Source organism: Dermacentor andersoni, chromosome 7 (genome assembly GCF_023375885.2).
Source record: "Dermacentor andersoni chromosome 7, qqDerAnde1_hic_scaffold, whole genome shotgun sequence".
Taxonomy (NCBI): Eukaryota; Metazoa; Arthropoda; class Arachnida; order Ixodida; family Ixodidae; genus Dermacentor; species Dermacentor andersoni.
In genome coordinates, this window is record NC_092820.1 from 146,846,887 (window position 1) to 146,869,422 (window position 22,536).

At 49.1% G+C, this 22,536-nt stretch overlaps 2 protein-coding genes across 5 annotated transcripts in view; one reads left to right on the top strand and one right to left on the bottom strand.

Annotated features, from left to right (window-relative positions):
* The window catches only part of LOC126534485 (ninein-like protein), a 496,791-nt gene that overhangs the window by 150,143 nt on the left and 324,112 nt on the right, over window positions 1-22,536 (top strand). The gene's annotated exons all lie outside the window — the stretch shown is intronic.
* LOC129385563 (XK-related protein 6-like) overlaps window positions 1-22,536 on the bottom strand; it is a 266,099-nt gene that overhangs the window by 38,870 nt on the left and 204,693 nt on the right. The gene's annotated exons all lie outside the window — the stretch shown is intronic.

Consider the following 22,536-nt stretch of genomic DNA (forward strand, 5'->3'; position numbering starts at 1 on the left):
TGTGCCGATAGCTGCACAGAAATCCGTTGTAGAGGTAGCTGTACAGATGTCAGCTAGAGCGACGGATGCGCAGATACAGAAATGGCGATGCAGCGATAGCTGCACGGATACTAAAATTGCTTGAACTACGTTCCGTCGTCTCTACACAGACATCGGCTATCGCTGTAAACTTCAGCAGCGATATGTGTAATGGAGCCGTCTTCGCACATTCCTAGGACTATATTATGCATAGGTACTATTTAGTGTTGCAAAGATGACTGGACTTTGTGCATTTGAATGGATGCAGGCGCTCATTAAAGTTTTCCGGAATGTCCAGCCTTCTTGGAAACTCCGTGTGCAGTGCAGTGTTTTCAGAATCGGAGTGGTGGCACGCATGTCTGCGTGACGTCACACGAAGACACATGACGTCAGATCGGACTATCACTCGCTTAGGCGTCCTGTTTTGATTTGGGAGCTCATCGTAGGAATGCTGCTAAATGGCGGCGACCGGCTGGTGGAGGTATATATAATAGTATATATAATAGTATATATAATAGTAGAATAGTACCCGTAATATATTTATTGGTGGAACGGTAATATATGCCAAGTAACTTGTCGAAAACGCCGGCTGCGTCTGTTAGTCTCTTCTTACGGTAAAGTTTGGACCAGTACAGTTTGCCACTTGTTTTTCTTTTTTGTTGTTGTTGTTGTCTGAGCGATGACGATTGATGGTCACCAATGACATGCCCTTTGATATGGGGCGGCGACAGATGGTCACCTAGGCTGCTCTAATCAAATTTTACGATTTCTATTGTAGTTTAGCATTTTACCTATACCTCTCCATTTTAACTTCTCTCTTCGTTTAAACTGCTGTATGTCTGTACTGTACATTAAACTATGCCTGTAACCACCGCGGCTCCATCGGTTTCTTCCTTACTCTGTTTCCCTCCACCAATACTCTAACCGTCTCTTGCATATCTTTACCGCTGGCCATCGAACGCTTCCGTCAGTTTCGAATCTCAGCGTTTCTGGAAGGTGCACGTTCCATGCCTCATTTGCATTGGCTTCACGATGATGGTTTATTTGCATACCCATTGAAACGGGGCGGTCACAGATAGTCACCTATAGCCTGCTCGAGCTAACCAAGCTATGCTGTAACGTGCTTGCCGTTCTAGCATTCTGCGTATATACACCTCCTTAATCTTTTATATATTCCTTAAAATTTCTGTATCTACCAGCTCTATTTACCTGTAACAGATCCGGTACTACCAATCTCCCGCCTGCTTTTCTTTTTTGGCCAATTTTTTTTCCTCATTTGTTTGGTAAATTCTGATAACAGCGCCACCGTTATTTTTTGTGTTTTTTTTTTGTTTCCCACTTACGCTGTACACCCTGTCTGGTAGGTGAAAACGACAGTTCGAAGAGTGCACGCATATCCTACGAGCTTCCCTGCCGGGTCCCGCCGTACGCGCGAGGTCGGTTCGGCGCGGCAGGCGGAAAACACGCCATCTCCATTAGGAGGTTGCGCTGGTGGGGGGAATGGTGGGAGGGGCGGCGCGAGCAAGATCTACGCTCGCGTCTGTGATAAGTTGTCTGTGGAGAAAACGAAAGAAAGAAAGAAAAAAAGAAAGAAGAAATATATATGTGCACTGGGACGCCGCAACATCAGCACGACCCTGTGTTCGGTACAGCTCGCGGGGGTGGGGTGGCATGGGGGAGGTTGTTAGGACGGTTGCGAGGCGCGAGTGAATTTCGTCGCACGTGCGCGACTTGAGTGAGTGCATTGAGTGAGCGGCTCATTCGCGTCGTCAACGGCTGTGGGTTCGCGAGCGGGGGGGTGGGGTGGGAGAGAAGCGTGGAGGGGGTGGGGGGGATAAATTTTGACAGGAAATTGATATTAAAGCGACGCGCCTTCTTCCTCTCTCCTTTCGTTGCATGTATGGAAGAGTACCGCGAAAACTCGCGTGTATTACGCTACGTCGTTGATTTTTCTCCCGTGTGTTTTTTTTTTTGTCGCGTTACTTATCGTATTGTTTGAGGCTGCCGGTGACTTTGGGAATTTGGCGTCTTTGATACTTTAATTTTTCCGGTCTGACATTCGGAAAAGAAGGGCGTTCTCATTGGTTACAGGATTCTCGGGGTAGCAAAGCGGACGCGCTTCTGGTTGACCTTCCTACCTTTCCTCCTCCTCCTCCCCCTTTCGGAGAAATTCATTTTCTTTGGAGCGATTGCTGCTCTTCTTTTCTTTTTACAGCGACAGCTCGGCACGTCGACCAAATTACGTGTCGTACATATGTCGCGGATGTCGCCATGGTTACGTTTTCCTGGCAGGAGAAGTTGAACTAGTAAGGAAACTGTCGCTAGGCGCCGAGGATTCTGTCCCGGAATCTGCGCCGCCATCGTTTGTCAGCGTGTCGTCGTCGTAGCTGCTGTCGTTCTTGTCGTCGACGTCTTGTACTGGCGTCGTCATTGTCCCCGTGTCGTTGTTCTTCCAGTCCTCAATCCTGCATTCGTCATATCGTGGTCGTGTCGATGGTGCCGTCGTCTTACCATGGCGTCCTCGGCGTCATGGTCACCGCCTCAGTGGTTTAATCGTTATCGTCACCACCATCTGGCGTTCGCGTAATCCTCTTCGTTATACCGCGCTTTTGTTTTTGCCCTCCCTTTTCGCAGCCGTCGGATTCATCTAGCGGTAGTTGTACGCGCACGTTGTTTGGCCGGTTGTCGGCCTGTCGTGCCATGCCGAATGTTGAGCATGCCGCGCCATTCCGGCAGCCAGGCAAATAACTCCAGCTTCTCGTTAACCCTGTAATGCGCAGCGTAAAATATATTGCAGTCTAAGTTAGTTACCTTCCAGCACGGGGAATTTACCCATCGCGTAGCCTATATAGTAGCGTTTCGATTACTCTTGAGTGGTTTTTCAGCCGTGGATAGTTCAGCGAAGCAATTACAGATTAGTTAATTACTGTGCTATAACTGGAGGTTCTAACTCAAATAACATTTCGTTCTTTTTTTTTTTTATACGAATGGGCTCTCCATGGCCATCATGAAGGTCAAGAAGTTCTAATTTCCCGTGATATGAAAATGCCTTTGCCTATTACGGGGTTGGAATCTCGGCATCTCTCTCATCTCTCTCGACACTGATTAGCAGCCGTTTATTTTACGGACACGTTCGGGTTGCTATCGTACGCGGCTTTTTACGGTAATGCGAGAGGGGGGTGTTCTCCCCTCTCCAGCCGCATCGAAAATCCGACTCGCGTAGCCAGAGCGGCGAGACGCGGAAACGAGATCTGGAAGCGGAAGAGGGAGAACCGAGCTGAGGGGAGAGGAGGCGGGAGGGAAGGGAGGAGGGGGGTAGGGTCGTGATGAAAGCGTTCAGCGCACTTTGAAGGGAAGACGGTTGGACGAGAACGTGTTGAAGTAAAATGGCGTGTGCGTGTGCTGCGAGTTTTGAAAAATTGGTCGGGCGCCCTGGCTGTCGTTCCGTGCGAGGGGAGCTCAAATTGAGGGCGGCCGATGACGAGCACGACGCAGTTTGCTCTCGGGGGCATCTCGTTGAAAAGGAGGTTTTAAATGACGATGGCGACACCGGAGAGAGAGGAGGGGGAGAGAGGGAGCTAGATAGCGTGACGACGCGAAACTAGACATCTTTCTCTCTCTTTTTTTTCTTTGCGCGCGTGTGTTCGTGCGTGGAGTAGTGTAGCGGAAAAATTGGAATAGCGCGAATATATACGATGCGCGAAGCGAGTTTGTTATTTGCCCGGGTGTAATTTGAAGACGCAGACTGATGGATGCTGCTTGCCCCGAGTGGACGTTTTATGTGTGTGTGCGCGTGCGATGTGGTTTTGCACTTTTTCGCGCATGTGCGTGGGTGTATGTGTGTAGGAGATTTGGGGGGGGGGGGGGGAGGAGTTGAGGGTGGTTGAAAGAAAAAGAATCGCCGCTCTCTTTTGAAAGTTTCTCTCTCTTTTTCTTTCTTTCTTTGGCGGGAGGAAAATTGGCGTACTTGGGGAGGTAGTCGGCGAATCGGATTGAATGGCGCCATGGGTTTCGTGGAATGCTTTTGAAACCGGAGGACTTGTTGTTCCGTGGTCTCGGTTGTTTCGCGTCGACTTCTAAACTTCCCTTGCGCAAGTGAATTTGGACACTCTTTGCATTTGTTGTCGGGTATATTCTTTTTGGACATCTTTGGGCCTTTGTATAGACTTGCCCCTTTTGGTCATGCAATATCTGTAATGCCGAGTATGAACGCAAGTTGTTAACAACTATATTGTATTTGTGTTAATATGGTACGCAGCCAGTTTCTAGTGGAATATTTGCGGACATTTCATGCATATTAGTCGACAAAGATATGTAAGGCCGTAAGTCCACGGCTTCTCAACAGATAATCTACGGCATTCGCAGAAAAGGAAATCTGCCTAGACTGGCGAAAAGGGAACGTTTTGTGTTTGTAGATATTTATAAGCACGCCCGTCTTGCTACACTGCGTGGTTCACTTTGTAAATGAATAAAAGAAATAGGAAGGGCCACGGAAAGGCAAGCTTAAAGTACTGTGTGCAACAGTCTTTAGCGGCCTGACTGCAGTGATCACGCCAATGACAGCAAGAACGACGTCTTTGACAACGTTGACGACGTCAACGACAACGGTTCACGTGCATGTCGCGCGGGCACGGGACGAAAATTTTTTTTCAGGACGAATGGAATATTCTGGCGGTGTTATTTTCTGACATGTTTCCGAGCGAAAAAGGGAACCTGCCCACAGAACGTAAACCGATCATATTGGTGCGCTATCACGCCTCCGACCTCGGCCTACAGACAAAAAAGAAAGGCAAATTTAATGCCTCGCACGTAAATCTGGCGCAGCGAACAGCAACGCGCGCGTCTGTGGGCTGATGATGAGGTCTGTGCAGCGTGGTTGAGCGTGCGGCGTTTGCTTCAGCGAGCGTTAGTTTCTCGCCGGCTGGCGCCTTCACCGTGAAATAATTTGCAACCTTAAAAGTAGATAAGGGTGCAAATGTGCCTAAACGCGTGCATTTGCACCTTTATATTGGGTGTAAGGGCGTGCGTTATAGGCAGATTTACACCCTTCTTCATTTTTAAGGGCGAAAAATTGTTGCGCAGTGCACCGCAAATGTTATACTGCCGCGTTGCATGCCGGCTTGGCGACGCAGTCAGCTACGCACGATGCCGTTGTGCCCAGCTAATTGCCATTTCCTTCCCCCGTGCGCGCACCCTCACCCTCTGCTCGTGTAGACGACGCCCACAAGCTCGCTTCTATGGAACCACGCTCGTTATCCTTGTCTCGGCCGCTTATTTTTCTATCTCTCCGGCAGCCTCCAACTACTCTAGGCTCCAACTACTTCCTCAATCAGCCACGCCCATCCTCACTCCTCTTTTCCCCATTGTCCTTCCAATCCTTTTCCGGCGACCCTCTTGTTGCTTATTCGTCAACATCTCTTGTTCATTTCTCCTCGCACGTGTCTCGCGACTGTGCACTTTTTCTGCTTCCGGCATTCTTCCTCGCCGCTGTTCTTTTCCTCTAACTTTCCCTAATATCCATTGAAGCTCAGTATTCTTTTGTCGCGCTTCCACGTGGCCTTCTATGCAGTCCCGTGTATACAGTTTCCCCAACTCCCCATTTCATGCCTTTCAGATTACCTATCCCTTCACCAACACCTAATCCAACCCCTGACTCAGGTTCGTTTCCCAACATCCCAATTTATAACCTCTTTATCTTCGCACTCCCCATTCGCTTATCTCCTCCTCCGTCGTTAGTGAGCTCCCGTTTCCATCCGCATACTTCGCGCAGCATTTCAAACAATGCGAAGCGTCCTGCTCTGTACGCGTCCGCGCCTAGCTATACGCACCTTGCCCGTTCGCGGCGTTTCCCTATCGCCTCGGCTCCTTCCCTCTCAACTTAATTTCCATATCCCCCCGTAACTCGTATCTTTTCGTCCCGCATCTACGTCCGAGTTTCCCGATCCACCGTTCCCTGCCTCGTGCCCTTCTCACTGACAAAAAAAGTTCCACGCTTCCCTGAACCCTTTCCCATCTCACTCGCTCTTTCCTCTTCTCAAGGCGACTCAGGTTCGTTTCCCATCTTCTCCATTCTTTCCCTTCATTCGTCGCCACGCACTCTCCATTTCCTCCTCTCCTTTCGCGCTAGAGTCCGCTCCCGGCGCCTCCTTCACACCCTCGCGTTTTCCTCTCCCCCTTTTTTTGCTCCCCCCGGTTTTGCGCTCCCGATGTAAATTACGAGACGCGCCTGCCCCACTCCGCAAACTCCCGCCTCCCCCTCGAACAGGAGGGAAGCTGATATCAAAATCTGCCTCCCTAATTTATCTATACGCGCTCAGGCCTCTCCCTAGCAGCGCACGGCTGCAGCGTCGGCACATACACTATGCGTGCTCGTTTCTTGCCCCGCTCGCCGTCGCCCGGACACGAACAAAAGGCGTCCTCATCCCTATCGCTTTCTCTCAAGTCGCTCACGCGCCGAGGCAAACATTGGCTTTTTGGGAAGAGTGGGGGGGGGGGGGGGGGGTGGCGTACAGGCGCCGGCGGTTTTGGGGGTCCATTCATCTTTTACGTGCCGCACAATGGAGTCGGTGTCTTTTCGACACTGTGCCGCCCGCCGCTGGCGCGCACGCCGCTCTTTGTGTGTGTACGCTCCTTTCGCGCTCATCTTCGGCAGCGTTCGCTTGGTGCGTCCTCCTGCGCGCGCGCGCGCGTGTGTGTGTGTGTGTGTGTGTGTGTGTGCGTTGCTTCCGCACTAAGTATGCACTCGGTGAGTTACGTGCCCACTACTTCCCTGCCCCGACCGTTTGCTGTAATCAATCTCTGGCGTGCCATTTCGCTCGGCAGGGGTGCATTCTAAATTTCGCGCCTTGTGTGCTTAAACCGCGTGCGCTAGCGCGCCGATTTCGTTCGACTCACGGGCGCGTTCTCGTTTGACTCGCAAAGTGAACGAGAGAGAGAGAGAGGAGAGAGGGAGATAGAGAGATAAAATAAAGGGCAGTGAAATGCGTACGAAGGCTCGACGATGCACTTCAGAGAATCGGCACGACTCGGTATACAAACGCACCCGTGATCGAAAGCCCGCCATTAAGAGTGACTCGTTAACAATCCTGCAACCTATGTACGCCGCTTCTCTTTTTCTTCTTCTTTTTTAATGCGAGGAGAGACAAGGCCACTTTTGTGGCTACGTGGCGATCGACTTAACGCAGCCGTTCGAGTCAAACCCACACGGTTACGCGTACGCGCGCTTATACGCGACGCGTTCTTCTTCTACGCGCTTTCGCCGCTTCAGGAAGAAGCGCGCGCACTACTCGCGTCTGGACGCGCGTGCAGCGACATAATAAATGGTGAGGTGCGCGAGAAATAATGGGACACGCACTTAGCTCGGGAGCTTCGCAGTATAGGTGGCTCTATCTCGCGCTTTATCACAACTTTCTTTTTTTCTGTTTCTTCTTTCCACGCCCGCTTTCTAACCAAATAGCATCTCTTCCCCCCGACACTGCGGTGCAAGCGCCCGTGCGAGCCCGCAGGAAACCTACGCGAACCTTGTGCGTGTGTGTGTTTGTGTTGGGTTCTCGTTGCCAGGAGCGCGTGCTCTAGTCGTCTCGGGGATTTGCATAAAGGGCTCGTTAAACCGCTTCCGGCTCTGTGCGCTGTTTGAGCTGGATCGCGCGGCTGGGGCCGTTATCTCGCCTCCGAGCGCTTTTGGCGTGCTTTTTTTACAGCTTTAGGCAACCAAGTCTGATGCCCCGCTCTGCTTGGAGAGAGAGAGAGTAAGAAAGAGAGGAGGTTGGCGTTAACTGCGAACCGAGAAGTCACCTTAGATTAGCCGAATTAGGGAAGCCGAGAAGGGTGTATATATATAGCAGGGGTTGAGGGGGGGGGGGGGGAAGCGGTGAGGTCCTGATTTTTCGCGCTTTACGACCGCGATTCCCTTGCAGAGAAAGTCATCAGTTTGAGTGGATGAGAGAGCGCCGCTGTGATGAAGTTGAGGGAGGGGCCCCCCCGGCTGTGCTCTGTGACGTCACCATTGTCGAGCATATATGCATGTGCCATTTCTATCTTGCTTGCTATCGAAAAAAAAATTAAGCTTTAAAGTTGCCGATTCTCTGCCTGTAATATATTTTTCCAAATCTTTGATTATTCTATACAGGACTGGCGACCCGTCGACTGCTGCTCTTGCGGAATACTTCTTCATTTCGATAATACCGTACGGAAGGGTTTATACTTCTATTGCTTTATTTGTTTGGTGATACTGGAAACGTTGGCAGCTTTAGTCGTTCGCTTTTCCACTACCATTGAATTTTTAAGTGAACAGACAGAACTGACATGTGGAAGTGTCTTTGTTCTTTGTTAAGTGATGAGACTGTAAGAAAACAAACCGCCGAAGGGCAGGCTGGCACTCCCGATGAACAAAAATATACACCAGTGACTTAAGGAATGCAGGAAACAGTAGAAACAAAACAAGCACTAGAAAGATAGAACCGAAAACAACAACAAAAATAATACAGAAAGGAAGATTAAGAGAGGAATAGAACACGTGTTGCTTAAATCAGGCGTCACCTGCCATTACAGAATATGAGTGAGTGAGCAAATACAGAGAAATTGCGCAAACGTACATTCAGTGACGACGAGCTCAGTGCGTCCACGCGCTCGAATCGATGGCGTATGGTGGACGCGACAAGAGAGAGATACGTACAACGAGCACTTAAGTGTTCGTCAAAATAAAACAGGCACATTGAAGAAATTGGTTGAGTACGCAAAGTAAGCGTCACTGACAAATCTAGAGTAGCGCTGAGAGACACTTACGCAGTGAATGCACAAATGAATAACTCAAGACGATCTGTACCTGCTGAAAGTACGCATAAATTAATAAGTCAACAAGCATGTGAACCAGTAGATGGAAATATGAATGTAGAAAACAGTGAAAAATGTAAACATTGGTGCGCATAATCACGCATACAGTTTCGCGGTCCGCCAAGAAACGTAGTAAAGCTTTCAGAACAATACAAAGCGCGTTTGAATCAAAACTAGTTTAACAAAACAAATCACTCAAAGAAACATGCCGTATGGATTGGTAACGTCGGAGCTCACGGCAAGCGGAGAGGACGTTGCGCTTCGGGATTGCTATTAGCCGGCAAACTATGGGTGAGTTACCCGTGATAAAGCTACATAGCTGAGACTAGACGAGGCTAACTAGCTCCGTCTGGCGGCGCGACGTTCGCGCTACATAGCTGAGACGAGACGAGGCTAACTAGCTCCGTCTGGCGGCGCGACGTTCGCGCTACATAGCTGAGACGAGACGAGGCTACCTAGCTTCGTCTGGCGGCGCGACGTTCGCGCTACATAGCTGAGACGAGACGAGGCTAACTAGCTCCGTCTGGCGGCGCGACGTTCGCGCTACATAGCTGAGACGAGACGAGGCTATCTAGCTCCGTCTGGCGGCGCGACGTTCGCGCTACATAGCTGAGACGAGACGAGGCTAACTAGCTCCGTCTGGCGGCGCGACGTTCGCGCTACATAGCTGAGACGAGACGAGGCTAACTAGCTCCGTCTGGCGGCGCGACGTTCGCGCTACATAGCTGAGACGAGACGAGGCTATCTAGCTCCGTCTGGCGGCGCGACGTTCGCGCTACATAGCTGAGACGAGACGAGGCTAACTAGCTCCGTCTGGCGGCGCGACGTTCGCGCTACATAGCTGAGACGAGACGAGGCTAACTAGCTCCGTCTGGCGGCGCGACGTTCGCGCTACATAGCTGAGACGAGACGAGGCTAACTAGCTCCGTCTGGCGGCGCGACGTTCGCGCTACATAGCTGAGACGAGACGAGGCTATCTAGCTCCGTCTGGCGGCGCGACGTTCGCGCTACATAGCTGAGACGAGACGAGGCTAACTAGCTCCGTCTGGCGGCGCGACGTTCGCGCTACATAGCTGAGACGAGACGAGGCTAACTAGCTCCGTCTGGCGGCGCGACGTTCGCGCTACATAGCTGAGACGAGACGAGGCTAACTAGCTACGTCTGGCGGCGCGACGTTCGCGCTACATAGCTGAGACGAGACGAGGCTAACTAGCTCCGTCTGGCGGCGCGACGTTCGCGCTACATAGCTGAGACGAGACGAGGCTAACTAGCTACGTCTGGCGGCGCGACGTTCGCAGCGCGTGCAGCTCCGCCAGGAGAAAGAGCGCCGCTATATAGACCATTCTATAGTCGCTTCATCGGCGCCGCCATCTTGGGATGTCACGCAAACAATTTGTATGTTTTATCAGAAGTGAAGTTACGTAACATGGTCATGAAACGCTGAACGCATTCATACAACTATTTTTATGCCTGCGAATCGACTGTACTAACGTACACTTCGTCGTTAAAGACAGAAAACAGCAGCGTTAACAGCCCAAGATGGCGGCACCTTAACGCTACCCTAACATAGTTTATTGTGTGACGTCTTCGAACTTCGGCAGTTGTTGCTTTGTCGTCAAAGAACGTGATGAAGCATCACACCTCATTGTTGGCTGCAGTCTTCTGTATACATTGGATAGCAGACGTGAAGACCATATTTCTCGCGGCGGCGTTAGCTGCGTATTAGCGTGTTCAAACTGCGGAACCAGGAGCGCTATGCTGGCTCAGCGTCGGGCCAACGTTAGCCCTACGTTGGGTAACGTTGCCCTTGCGTCGAGCTTGCTTAACCGTGTTTTCGACATTCTATCTCGCTTAGTTAAGCCGCGTGTCGATGACTAGGACATAATGACTCGAATTTGCGCTGCTGGTGGGTGACTTTTTTTTTTCCTGCGGAGGAGTGTTATAGAACGCGACCTTACGTATATATACTGTACTGATTCCAGGTATAGCGAATCAGTTCTGCGGAAGCCGCAGCGCGCGTGGCGGAAGTTTCGTGAAAAATGAAAATAGCCATCTACCCGTTTTAGCGCGAAGCTGGAAGGGAAACTCAGTTCGGGTGTCTCAAAAAGCCGAAGAAACATATGCGCCCTGGCAAGGTGATATCGAACCCCTGTATACAGTGGTGCTATTTTTTCGTGGTGGCATACGGTCGGGTGTCCGTCGATTTTCTCTTTCTTGCTTCCATAGGTATATACGCCGTTGCTAGAATATGACGTTACACTGTACTGAATATAGTACGCTCTTACTTGGGGGCCGCGTATTATAATAAGGAACGTGTTCCTGACACCTTCCGGCGTCCCTGTTGGTTGTTTCGAACAATCGGTGGATTGTGACACCGTATTTCTTCTTCTTGTTATCTCTGCCCGCATCGATCGTCACAACCGAAATCGCTTCGTACCGCTCCAACTACCCCCCCGACTTCCACAACCCGGGGTACTTTCCGGCAGCGTGCCTAATCTCGCGCACGCCTTTTTAAGCTCACCCCATATACTACTGCCTACACACGTCCTCCCGGCGCACGCTCCATCAGTTCGTGCCCTTGTTATCGTTCGACGCCGTTCGCACGACGCTCGTGGCGTACGCTTCGCACGCGTATAGCATATACTATAGCAGTTATCTGCGTTCTTTCGCTCGCGTGGTCCGCGGCCAAAAAATGTGCGAAGCCGTGGTGCTCCTCGCGCGTGAGAAACTAAGCGCTCGTCGCTGTAGACAACCCCCCTTGCACCCCTCCCCCCCTCCCCACGCGGCATGTGTGGCTCCTTTATCGGCGTTTAACGCTTCCGCTGACCCGCTCGCACGAGCCTGCCGTTTATCCTACCATGTTTTAAAAAGACCTCCCCTCTCCCGCTTCCACACCGCTTCCCTATCCCGTCATGCGTCCCGGTGTTTCCTGCGTGCTCACGCTATCACACGGTCCCGCGATATGCCCAACTCTCAAACTGAGCACGCCTTTTTTTGTTTTGCTTTAATAACATTGTATTTTATCGCCGAGCTTTGGCTGGCGCGCCCCGTTATTGCAAGCGCGTGTAGTCCCCCCCCCCCCCCCACCCCCCATCTTGCGCTCGTGTGAGTCTCTGATAGGGTTTCGCGCCGTTGATGCAAGTTCAGCCGTGAGCATATGTGGCGGCCGCTTTATACAGCTTTGCCTATATGTGACACAAGTTTGCCTTTTCTTTTTGGTTCTTGTTTTTTATCGTTCGGAGAAGTTAGACTGGTTGTGTTCCTTTCTATAGCCCCCCCTTTTTTTAGCGGCGCCTGACTGGCCTTTCTTCGAATCACTGATGACGTCGCAGATGTCGCTGATAATTGCTGAGACGCAGGAGCGCCCTCCTTTTAATGACGTTCTGAAGCACCTCTTGCTGCAGTATTCGTGCAGTAGAGACGTCATTGCTACGTTAGTTTTCTCTCCTCCTCATCTTTAGTCGCGGTGTCGGAGGAACGACTGAGTGGCTGGAATACGTCGTTTTCAAATTCGAAGATAACTCTAAGCCAAGGGATTCACCCAGTGATACCCGCAGGTAACGCGCACCTTCCTGAAGCGCTTGGATACAAAGTGGGCGGAAGATGTCGACTGTACGGCGGTCGAGTTAAGCAAGAGACGTTTAGAATACTGATGGGCAAAAAAGCAGGGAAAAGATTGATGCGACCGGATCTGTTAAAGGCATAGGTAGCGGTACAAGGTAGATGGAGAAGTATTGAAGAAGAGAAAAAAAAAGAATTAAGAGGTGTTTACAAAAATGCTAGAATGAGTAAGCTTGTATAGCATACCTGAGTAACTCAAGAAGGCTAGGTGACTGTTTGTCAACGCCCCGTTTCAAACGGGTTGCCGGTGAATCATCATCATCATCACACCACCACCACCACCACCACCACCACCACCACCACCACCACCACCACCACCACCACCACCACCACCACCACCACCACCACCATCATCATCATCATCATCATCATCATCATCAACTCCTTTTGCGTTTGTTTGCGCTCTCTCATCATTTCTTCACTGCAAGCTATGCCACTCTTTTCTGTCTTTATAATGATGCCAATATGCCCCAACTGGTTGTTGTGGTTGCCTGCTAAATCTGGCGCACACCCACAGCAAGCCATAGGCCAGCGTTCTCCGTGAAAGTAAGATGGCAATTCCGCCGGAAAGGCGAAACACCGATTCCCATAGCAAATTGGCAGATAGCTGTACGAAGTAAGGATAGTAGTTTTGTCGGCCGCATATACTTGTGAATATTCGCTTACTAACTAAATTAACAATGATAGAATGCGTAAGCGTGACTCAGCGACGACGTAGAAAGAAACAGACACACGGAGACAGTGCTGCCTTTGTGTGTCTGCTTCTTTCTGCGTCCTTGTTCAGTCGCGCTTACACGTTTTATCATGGATTCAAACCAACTAGCCCGTCAACGTGCTTTAACTAAATTAACCAGCACGGTGTCCCGCGTACACAGGTAAATATGAACACACGTCGCTCGATGACATCGGAAACTGTCTGTGAAAACGCTGGAGTTCGGAATCGAGGCAGCAGCCGCGAGCCAATTGACCTGCGTGCATATGTCGCTTCAAGGCGTACGAAGCGTCGAAAGCATAGCGCATGCGAAGCTACCGGCACTACGCGCACTAGGCAAACATCGCAGATCGCTTTGAAGATGAGGCCCGCGTGGGAGGGCACTTACGTCGCAGACCGCTTTCAAGGCACGCGAGCGCCGGAAACGCGTCCCTGCGGCGTCCGCCAAAGGCGTCTACTACGGAGTCCGCGATTCGCGAACGAGCGAGCGAACGAGCGAGCGAATGAACGAACGAACGAACGAACGAACGAACGAACGAACGAACGAACGAACGAACGAACGAACGAACGAACGAACGAACGAACGAACGAACGAACGAACGAACGAACGAACGAACGAACGAATGAATGAACGAATGAACGAATGAACGAATGAACGAATGAACGAACAAACGAACGAACGAATGAACGAACGAATGAACGAACGAATGAACGAACGAATGAACGAACGAATGAACGAACGAATGAATGAATGGACGAATGAATGAACGAACGAATGAATGAACGAACGAACGAACGAACGAACGAACGAACGAATGAATGAATGAATGAACGAACGAATGAATGAATAAATGAATGAATGAATGAATGAACGAACGAATGAACGAACGGATGAATGAATGAACGAATGAATGAATGAATGAGCGAACGAGTGAATGAATGAGCGAACGAGTGAATGAATGAATGAATGAACGAACGAACGAACGAACGAACGAACGAACGAACGAACGAACGAACGAGTGAATGAAGGAATGAATGAACGAACGAGTGAACGAACGAATGAATCAATGAATGAATGAACGAATGAATGAATCAATGAATGAATGATGTAGCCATAATAAAGCGTCCTTCAGATTATACCGGCGCATTAGGAAGCAGTCGCCGCAGTTGGTGCGAGAAATGGGCAAGTGTCGAAAACTTGTACTGTTTCTCTATAGCGACCCAATTACTAGAAAAAAAAAAAGAAACGGTTTCAAATCCGTGACGCCACACCGACGTATACGGGCGTTTACCGACGTCGGGGTGTCTTTTTGCTCGCGAAAAAAAAAAAAAATTGGAACCCTTTGACATTCGTTTTCCCTCCTAGTAACCGAGCTTTTAAGTCAAAATTAAAATGAAAAAGGAGTCGCGGAACAATATCAGTTTAAACTATAGGCGGGCGTATATCAAAATATTTTGAATACCAATTGAATACAAAGTCTCGTATGTCGAATGGTGAAACGCAGACGCATATATTTGTAAGAGGAGTATTTAATTCACCATAGTTAGGTACCACACCTGTGCTGACTACTAAAAGAAACAGCTAACTATATCAGGTACAAAGAATCAGTTTTAAACGCAGGACCGCTAATTTAGACGCCCGATCACTAAGCTGCACAAATATTCTCTCAGATAATTTTAATCCCGAGTTGCAAACTAGCTCTCGAACAATGAACGAAAACCACATGAATCTCTTTCTAAAAAACACAAAACAAACAAAAAAATAACGCCAAACAAATTTCTGCTGAAAAATATTTAGCAGCTTTTCAGCAGTTTATTATTTTCATTTTCCGCAACTTCCGTGCGTGGGTAAGCGTAAAATGGCCCCGTTGCAAGAAAAAAAAAAAAAAAAGAACCACTGGTTGTATGCTAGTAATAATAATGATGACGCGTGGGCTTTGTTTCTTGCGCTAGGGCCAGGGAATAGAGCAAGAAATGAAAGCGCTAAATGATAAATGATATGAAACAACAAATGACAGAGTACACGTACAAATATCGGGTCGTTATGTAAGCTTCTGTCGGAAATCTTGGAACGAGGCCTGCGTGACCTATTTTGTGTCTGCATTGCTTGAAAAGGCCTTTGTCATTGCTTCACTTCTGATAATTAGCGATAATCTGTTTGGCAGCCAGAGAACAGTAACCATACTTTCGCAGTCGTTTGTTACCAAATGTTTCGTAATTTCTTTAGCGTTCGATAATACCTAATAGTTCCTCTTCGAACACGAATAGTTAGTGTCAAATATTTTATTTTGTATTCGGAACCTCGCGTATTCTATTGAGCCGTAGTTTGAACTAATTTCGTGTTTAGCTTTAGTGCTCATTGAGGCACATATGGCAATCGATACGTTGAAGCCAGCGAGTTGTCAAGGGACGTTTATCTGGATTGAATTTCGAAACGAGAGCCAGTTTAACAATATCGAAAATAATAACCAGAAGGTTTTTAAAAAAAAAGGCCTGGTATTGCGTTTCCATAATTACGATTAATTGGCCGCAACACTAATGATGGCGCCACCGTTATTCTCTTTCCTTGTCTTTTGGAGCGTTGGTCATGAATGGGCAGCAGTTCGATTTCCCCATATAGTTGACGTATGCACGCTGTACGCTGCATTACGTCGATCCCTCCGCTCTCGTGATTGGCTGATACGGGATGCAGCGTCCGCCGCGCTGCACGCTTTTGATGACGTAGACTGTAGGATCGGGGACAGCCGCGGGGAAACTCCGCGCGAAGCCGTAACAGCTCCGCGGCGCGTTAATAAAAGATCCTTCGGGACCAGAAACCGCCCGACGAGACTGTTTTGTTTACCGCCTAGCTGCGGTCGGGAGCCGGCTCTTCTCTTCCTTTCTTTTATTTCTTTCTTTTTAACCTGCCTCTCCTGTTTCCTCACATCTCACCTCATTTCCTTTACCTCTCGGAATACCCGTTGCCTCCGGGGATGATCTGTTAACCGACAGACTGCGCGTGTGCTCTAATAGAGCCAGTTAGAGAACGAGCAGGCGGCGCCACTCCTGCCTCTGCATGTTCGGACGCCGCTGAGGTAGAGGGCGCTTCAGTCGTTTCTCCTTCCTTTACTCCATGTCACCAAGTGCCTGTATGTAGTACAGTGAAGGCTTATATGTAAAGCGTCAACAGCCAGTCAGAATAGCAATGAGGTAGCGTTTGCGTATGCTCTAGGACTGCAGGCCGGAAGTAAAGAGATCGATGGCGTCGATGCTGATTGTCGATGTCGTGTAATAATAATAATAATAATAATAATAATAATAGCCTGTTTTTATGTTCACTGCAGGACGAAGGCCTCTCCTAGAGATATCCAATTACTTGTATCTTACGATAGCTGATTCCACAGTCAGCTTGCAAATTTCCTAATTCCTTGACCTCACCTAGTTTTCTGCCGTCCTCGACTGCGCTTCCCTCCTCTTGGCACCCGTTCCGTAACTCTGGTGGTCCACCGGTTATCCGCCATAAGCATTACATGGCGCCAGCCCAGCTCCGATTTCTTCCTCCTGATGTCGACTATAATATCGGCTATACCCTCGTTTGCTCTCTGACCTACGGCGCTCCCTTCATATCTTAACGTTACTCCTAACATTGCTTTCGTTCCATCGCTCTTAGCGCGGTCCTTAACTCGTTCTCAACTATGGTGTTAGGCTGCTGAGCACGAGGTCGCGGGATCGAATCCCGGCCACGGCGAAAACACCCGTGTACTTAGATTTAGGTGCACGTTAAAGAACCCCAGGTGGTCGAAATTACCGGAGTCCTCCACCACGGCGTGCCTCATAATCAGAAAGTGGTTTTGGCACATGAAACCCCATAATTTAATTTTTCTTAAAACGCGCTTAAGGTGGTGAATATTTTTAGTCTATGTACACTCTTAGACAAATTTACACCCCTTTGGGGCGTATATTTGCCACACAACGATAATCATCATCTGTCTAGCTTGCGTTTGCCTTCTTGAAAACGCCGCGCTCGTTACTTTCCTGTCGAGAAGGTTCTGTCGTGCTGATAACGCGCATGCCGTTCGTGACTTGGAAGTGCCGGGCTCGCAGCGCCAAAGCAAGGAAATGCGGAGAAGACGGACGATGATTGTTGTCGTGTGGGAAGACACGACCCAAAGGGTGTAACTTTAAGAGCGTACGCGCTCACCACGTTTCTTTTCATGGTTGAAGGGAGTTAGTAAACTGACAAATCCGGTAACGGCAATGGCGAAGCGAAGCTTCCTTTGCCTGACGCACGTCTGACAGGCTATACCGACAGCTCCTTTAATGCATCTAGTATTAGTAAGGATAGAGCAAGAAGAGACGTCCTGTCGGTTGTACCGACAGCCTCGTGTAATAAATGCACTGCTTGTCAAGACAGCCGACGAACTTAGCACAGCGCGGTTTCAAAGCCCGATGTGGGAGCGCATGCGTTCGCCGAACGCACGCACAACCGTGCGCGACGGTTATTTGAATCGCTCGCCGTTTAGGTTTCGCGTTCTCCATTTTTTTTTTCACCCAACAGCGACGTTCACGCGAGAAAACTCGCCCAAGTTAAACACGCGTGTAAGCAGCTTGCGCAGATGAGTTTCTTTTATGATCAGCTACATACGGGGCCCGTGTTCTGTAACCCCCTATCACGGTTGCCATGCTTATTTTCGTTTCCTTCTCTCTTCTTTTCGCTTGACGTCGCAGTCGTCGTTTCCTGACGGAAACTCCTTCGAAACCTGTCTTTTTTTCTTTTTTCTTTCTTTTTTTTTTTTCGCGCGGCACGCAGCCGCGACACATAATAACGAGATGTGTCGTCAGTGTCGTTGTGATGCGGAGTGAAATAGCGGAAATGGAAGCGCCGGGAATCGCGGTCTGTGCGCGGAAGCTCGCCGAGGTTTGCGCACCTAAGTATGTACGTGCCTGAATGAAACGTTGAATGGGCAGACGCCGACCGAAGGGCGAGATAAAGAAAGAAAGAAAAAAAAAATCCCGCGTACGACAACGGGGAAGCGGTGTACGTATATAGTCTGTGCACTGGCGCGCCTTCTGAAGCTTTTGTTCTGTTGTTTTATTTCTTTCGCGTCAAAAGCAGGTTTTGATAGTTTGAAAAGGCAGTCGAATAGAATACGCTGGGAATAAGCTAGTGTTGTTTTTATCTATGTATGTGGTGTTCCCAAAGTGAATTTAGCCCCTAAGTATAATGCTTGGGCTTGTCTCGCTCGTGTTATTCAAGTTGAGGTACTAGTAGATTAACAAGTTGACGCTTCGTCGGAAGTGACGCGCAGACACTGCACAGTGTCTGGGCGCAACATTATATATATATGGAGTTGGAAGTCGGCGTGTGTCCATGTGTTCCGTGTGCTCTTGTCACGTCATCTCTCTCTCTCTCTCTCTCTCTCTCTCTCTCTCTATATATATATATATATATATATATATATATATATATATATATAATATGTATAATGTATGCGCGTGTCCATGTGCACACGGAACACATGGACACACGCCGACTTCCAACTCCACTGACTTGTGCTCGTGTTGTTTGCGCAGTATATACGCTATCACATTCCAAGATGACAATACCGAAAAGCGAGAATTAATTGAGGCGCTGTATATGCAAGACGCTGTCCCAGGAGGAACGAAAAAAGACGGGACTATCAGTTGAGAGTTTGCATTGTGGCAAAGGAGAAGCTCAAGAAAGAAAGAAAATAAGAAATATGGTTGTCAATGTAAGTTGACAACCATAACGATGGTTGTCAATGTAAGCTAGAGCGGAATGCTTCTATAGAAAGCTACATTCGCGTTATTAAAGGAATTACGCGGTTGACGGTGTAGATTTCTTGCAGTGAGGTTATTATAGGCAGCGAAGTCGCGCTATCGAATCCCGGCAATGGTGGTCGCATTTCGACGGGGGAGAAAGGCGAAAACACCCGCGTATACTTAGATTTAGAGGCCCGTTAAAGAAACCCAGGCGGTCGAAATTATTCCGGGATCCCCCACTATGGCGCGCTTCATAGTCATACCGTAGTTTCGGCTCGTAAAACCCCATGTTTTCGTTTTAATATAGGCAGCGTTTGTTTTTTCACTGCTTAATTGTGCAGAGAGCCGTTCGCCAGCGTGTCGGTAGCGGTGTTATATATAATTGGGGTGGGGGGGGGGGGGGGGGGGGCGTATGCACTGACGTCATCAGGGTCGTCATGCTGTAGTGCAGCGAGCACGCTGATAAAGCTGCGCGTTATCTAAATCCGCGTGTCTGCAGCAGCACAATGTTGGAAGCTTTGAATGGGACTACAAAATGGCCTGTACGTGACGTCATGCGAATAACTCCCTCTAGGTGTGTATCGTGCGTGCGTTTCAAAATTGCTGTGACGGCAATTCGCAAAGACTGCCCCCCCCCCCCCCGCCCCCACGCGCGCGCGCGCCCTGCGCAGGCGTTTTTGCTACAACCTCCGAGCAGCGCGGCCCCCCTAGCGCCATCCGTGAGACGGGCAACCACCGATCACGAAAAACGGGCGAAAGAGACAAAGAAAGAAAAACCCTGTTTCGCTTTCAAACTGTCTGCATAAACATGTTCTGGGCCAACCCGTTCAGCCACCGATACCTGTGCGTACTGTCGACAGGTGTCGCTTAACGTGTGACGGTTCTGCAGCGTCATGCCTGAACCAGTACCTGTGTCGGTCAGCGAGTGTTCTCAACCATACATTCATTAATTAATCAGTAAATAAATAAATAAAATAGCCCTACCTGTGCTGAACCAGGCCGTCAATCAATCAATCAATCAATCAATCAATCAATCAATCAATCAATCAATCAATCAATCAATCAATCAATCAATCAATCAATCAATCAATCAATCAATCAATCAATCAATCAATCAATCAATCAATCAATCAATCAATGTCTTTTTTTTGCATACGCACTTTGAATTGCTGCGCGGTTTTCACCCTATAGGGATTCAAAGGAAACAATTCTCCCCACCGAGAAAAACCGGAACGATGCACGCGCAATTCTTACGCGGGCCACACGCCCGCGCCGCACTGGAACCTTTGCCAGCGACGGCGTAGGTGTGTGTATGAAAGTTTCATCGCCTCCGTCGTCGTCGTCGTCGCTCGGTCGCGCGCGTCGCAATTAAGCGGCGACGAAGGCGCGACGCGACGGTGGGGCAATGGCGCGCCCTCCTCTCGCGTTTTATGCATGCGCACATGGCCCCGGGGGTGGGCGACGGCTTTGCCTCTCTGCATACGTCGCGCATTATTAACGCCAGATTCCCTCAAGATGCATGCGCTCGCTCGCTCGATGCGTTCGCAATAACTTCTCGGCGTTGGCGCCGCGAGCGGATTATACGGAGGCCTCGTTGTAAGCACGCTCAGCTCGGCGTGGCTCCCCGCGCGCTGTCCCGTGCTCTTTCTCGCCTTTCTTTTTGGTTCTCGGTCGGTGCCGTTCGTTTCCGCGCGCGCGACTCGCACAGCTAAAGCGCCCGTGCGCGTATACTGCTTCGAGCGCGAGGTTGTTGGCGATCAAGACGAGGCTCGCGTTCGGCGAGGGGTTCTGCGGGAGTGCGCGAGCACGGCACGTGTTGAATATGCTCGCGAACGATCAATGAAGTATAGACGACCGACAAACTAGAGATAGATAGATAGATAGATAGATAGATAGATAGATAGATAGATAGATAGATAGATAGATAGATAGATAGATAGATAGATAGATAGATAGATAGAGAGAGAGAGAGAGAGAGAGAGAGAGAGAGAGAGAGAGATGGTTCTTTATGAAGAAGAGAGCTTGGCACTGTCTTCTGCAGCCCTTGAGGGAGCACGGCTCAATGCCAAAATAAAGCATACACGAAGCCAACGAAGTGCATACGGTGAGGCTTTGCAGCCAGCGGCTTATAGACGCGCGTTCGTCGGTTCTGGTGTAAGCGCGTCTCTTCTCCTTTTCTCGCGGTTGTGTCGGTTTGAATAAAATAAGCGCTTGTCGTTCCACCCCCCACCCCCCTTTTTTTTCTTCTTCCCTTTTCGCGACTGCATCGTCTGTCTGTGTGTCGTCTGCTCGGCGTCGTCGGTCTGGGTATTAGGCATTTGCTCGAGCATCGTCGCTGCGAAGACTTTTCAACGACTGTACAGGAATCATCACCACCCGAGCATTTATGTGTCAAATAACAGCGTGTTCGTTTCGGATCGTCGGTATACGTAACGTTTTGTAAAATGGCAGAAATTTGAAAAGCTCGAAAAACAGGACGGCGCCTCTTTCCTCCACTCCTGTCTTAGCCTTCTCCCGTCACGGGCCTCTCTTCCGTGTCCTTTATCGCCCTGCTCAAATGTTGGGCTGTTTGACAAGATTATACATGCTCGTGCGAATATGTTCTTACTTTTTTTATTCTCCGCGTCACTGAATGTATGGAATTTCAGGAAGTGACCAGTCGTGCTCTGTCTCCTGAATTTTTTTTCTAACCGCTGAAGAGTCTTGCAATGATTCACTGAGGCTGGGCTATAGTTAATACATTACAGTAATGACATCACAGGAATAATAACCTGACTCGGCGCCGCGAGAATTCATCGATACACGTCTATGTACAGTAAGATAATTTACACGCTCAAAAATGAATAAGGCCGTAAATATGTCTATAACTTACAACCTTGCACGCTAGTTGGGTATAAGGGTGTGAACTATAGATGGATTAACACCTTTACTTATTTTAAGGGTGTAAATCATTTTACAGCGCGTCAATGTGCTCCTTGTATCGTCCGGTCACGTCTTTCCTGGAATGATGTTAAAGTACTGAAGAAAAAAGAAGCCGGGATGTGATACAACAGCGCTATTTACAGGAACAGGGAACGTTGCAGTAGAGATAGAAGCTTTAATAGAAAGCATATAGAGATAGGCGAAATTCTAGGCTAAAATAAAGGTATCACCAAGCAGGCATGGTGATATATATCACTGCTTCTTTTCAAAGGAGCTCTTATTAAAATCATCACCACCGTCATCATTATCACGATTTTTTTCAGTTCTGCGTACATTTTTGTTTCGCTTCTTTCCACAGCACTCACTTTTTATACCCGATTCGGGCTAGACTGTGGCAAACAAGTTATGGGGATCCCACAGGCTGCGGAAGTGGATTTACGCGAAACATTAGCAACGAGTGCACAGCGGGACTGAAGGTCCGACCGACGGCCGCATCAAAATTGAATCCCGCAACCGACCGGGCCATATTTCCGATTTCGATTGCACAGCAATCATATAGACAATCAAGGCGAATTTTCGCCGTCGCCGTGATGTTCCACATATGTTGAGCTCAAGATCCACCTACACTAGCTAGGTTAAGGAAAGTGAATGTGCATGTATTATGTTCC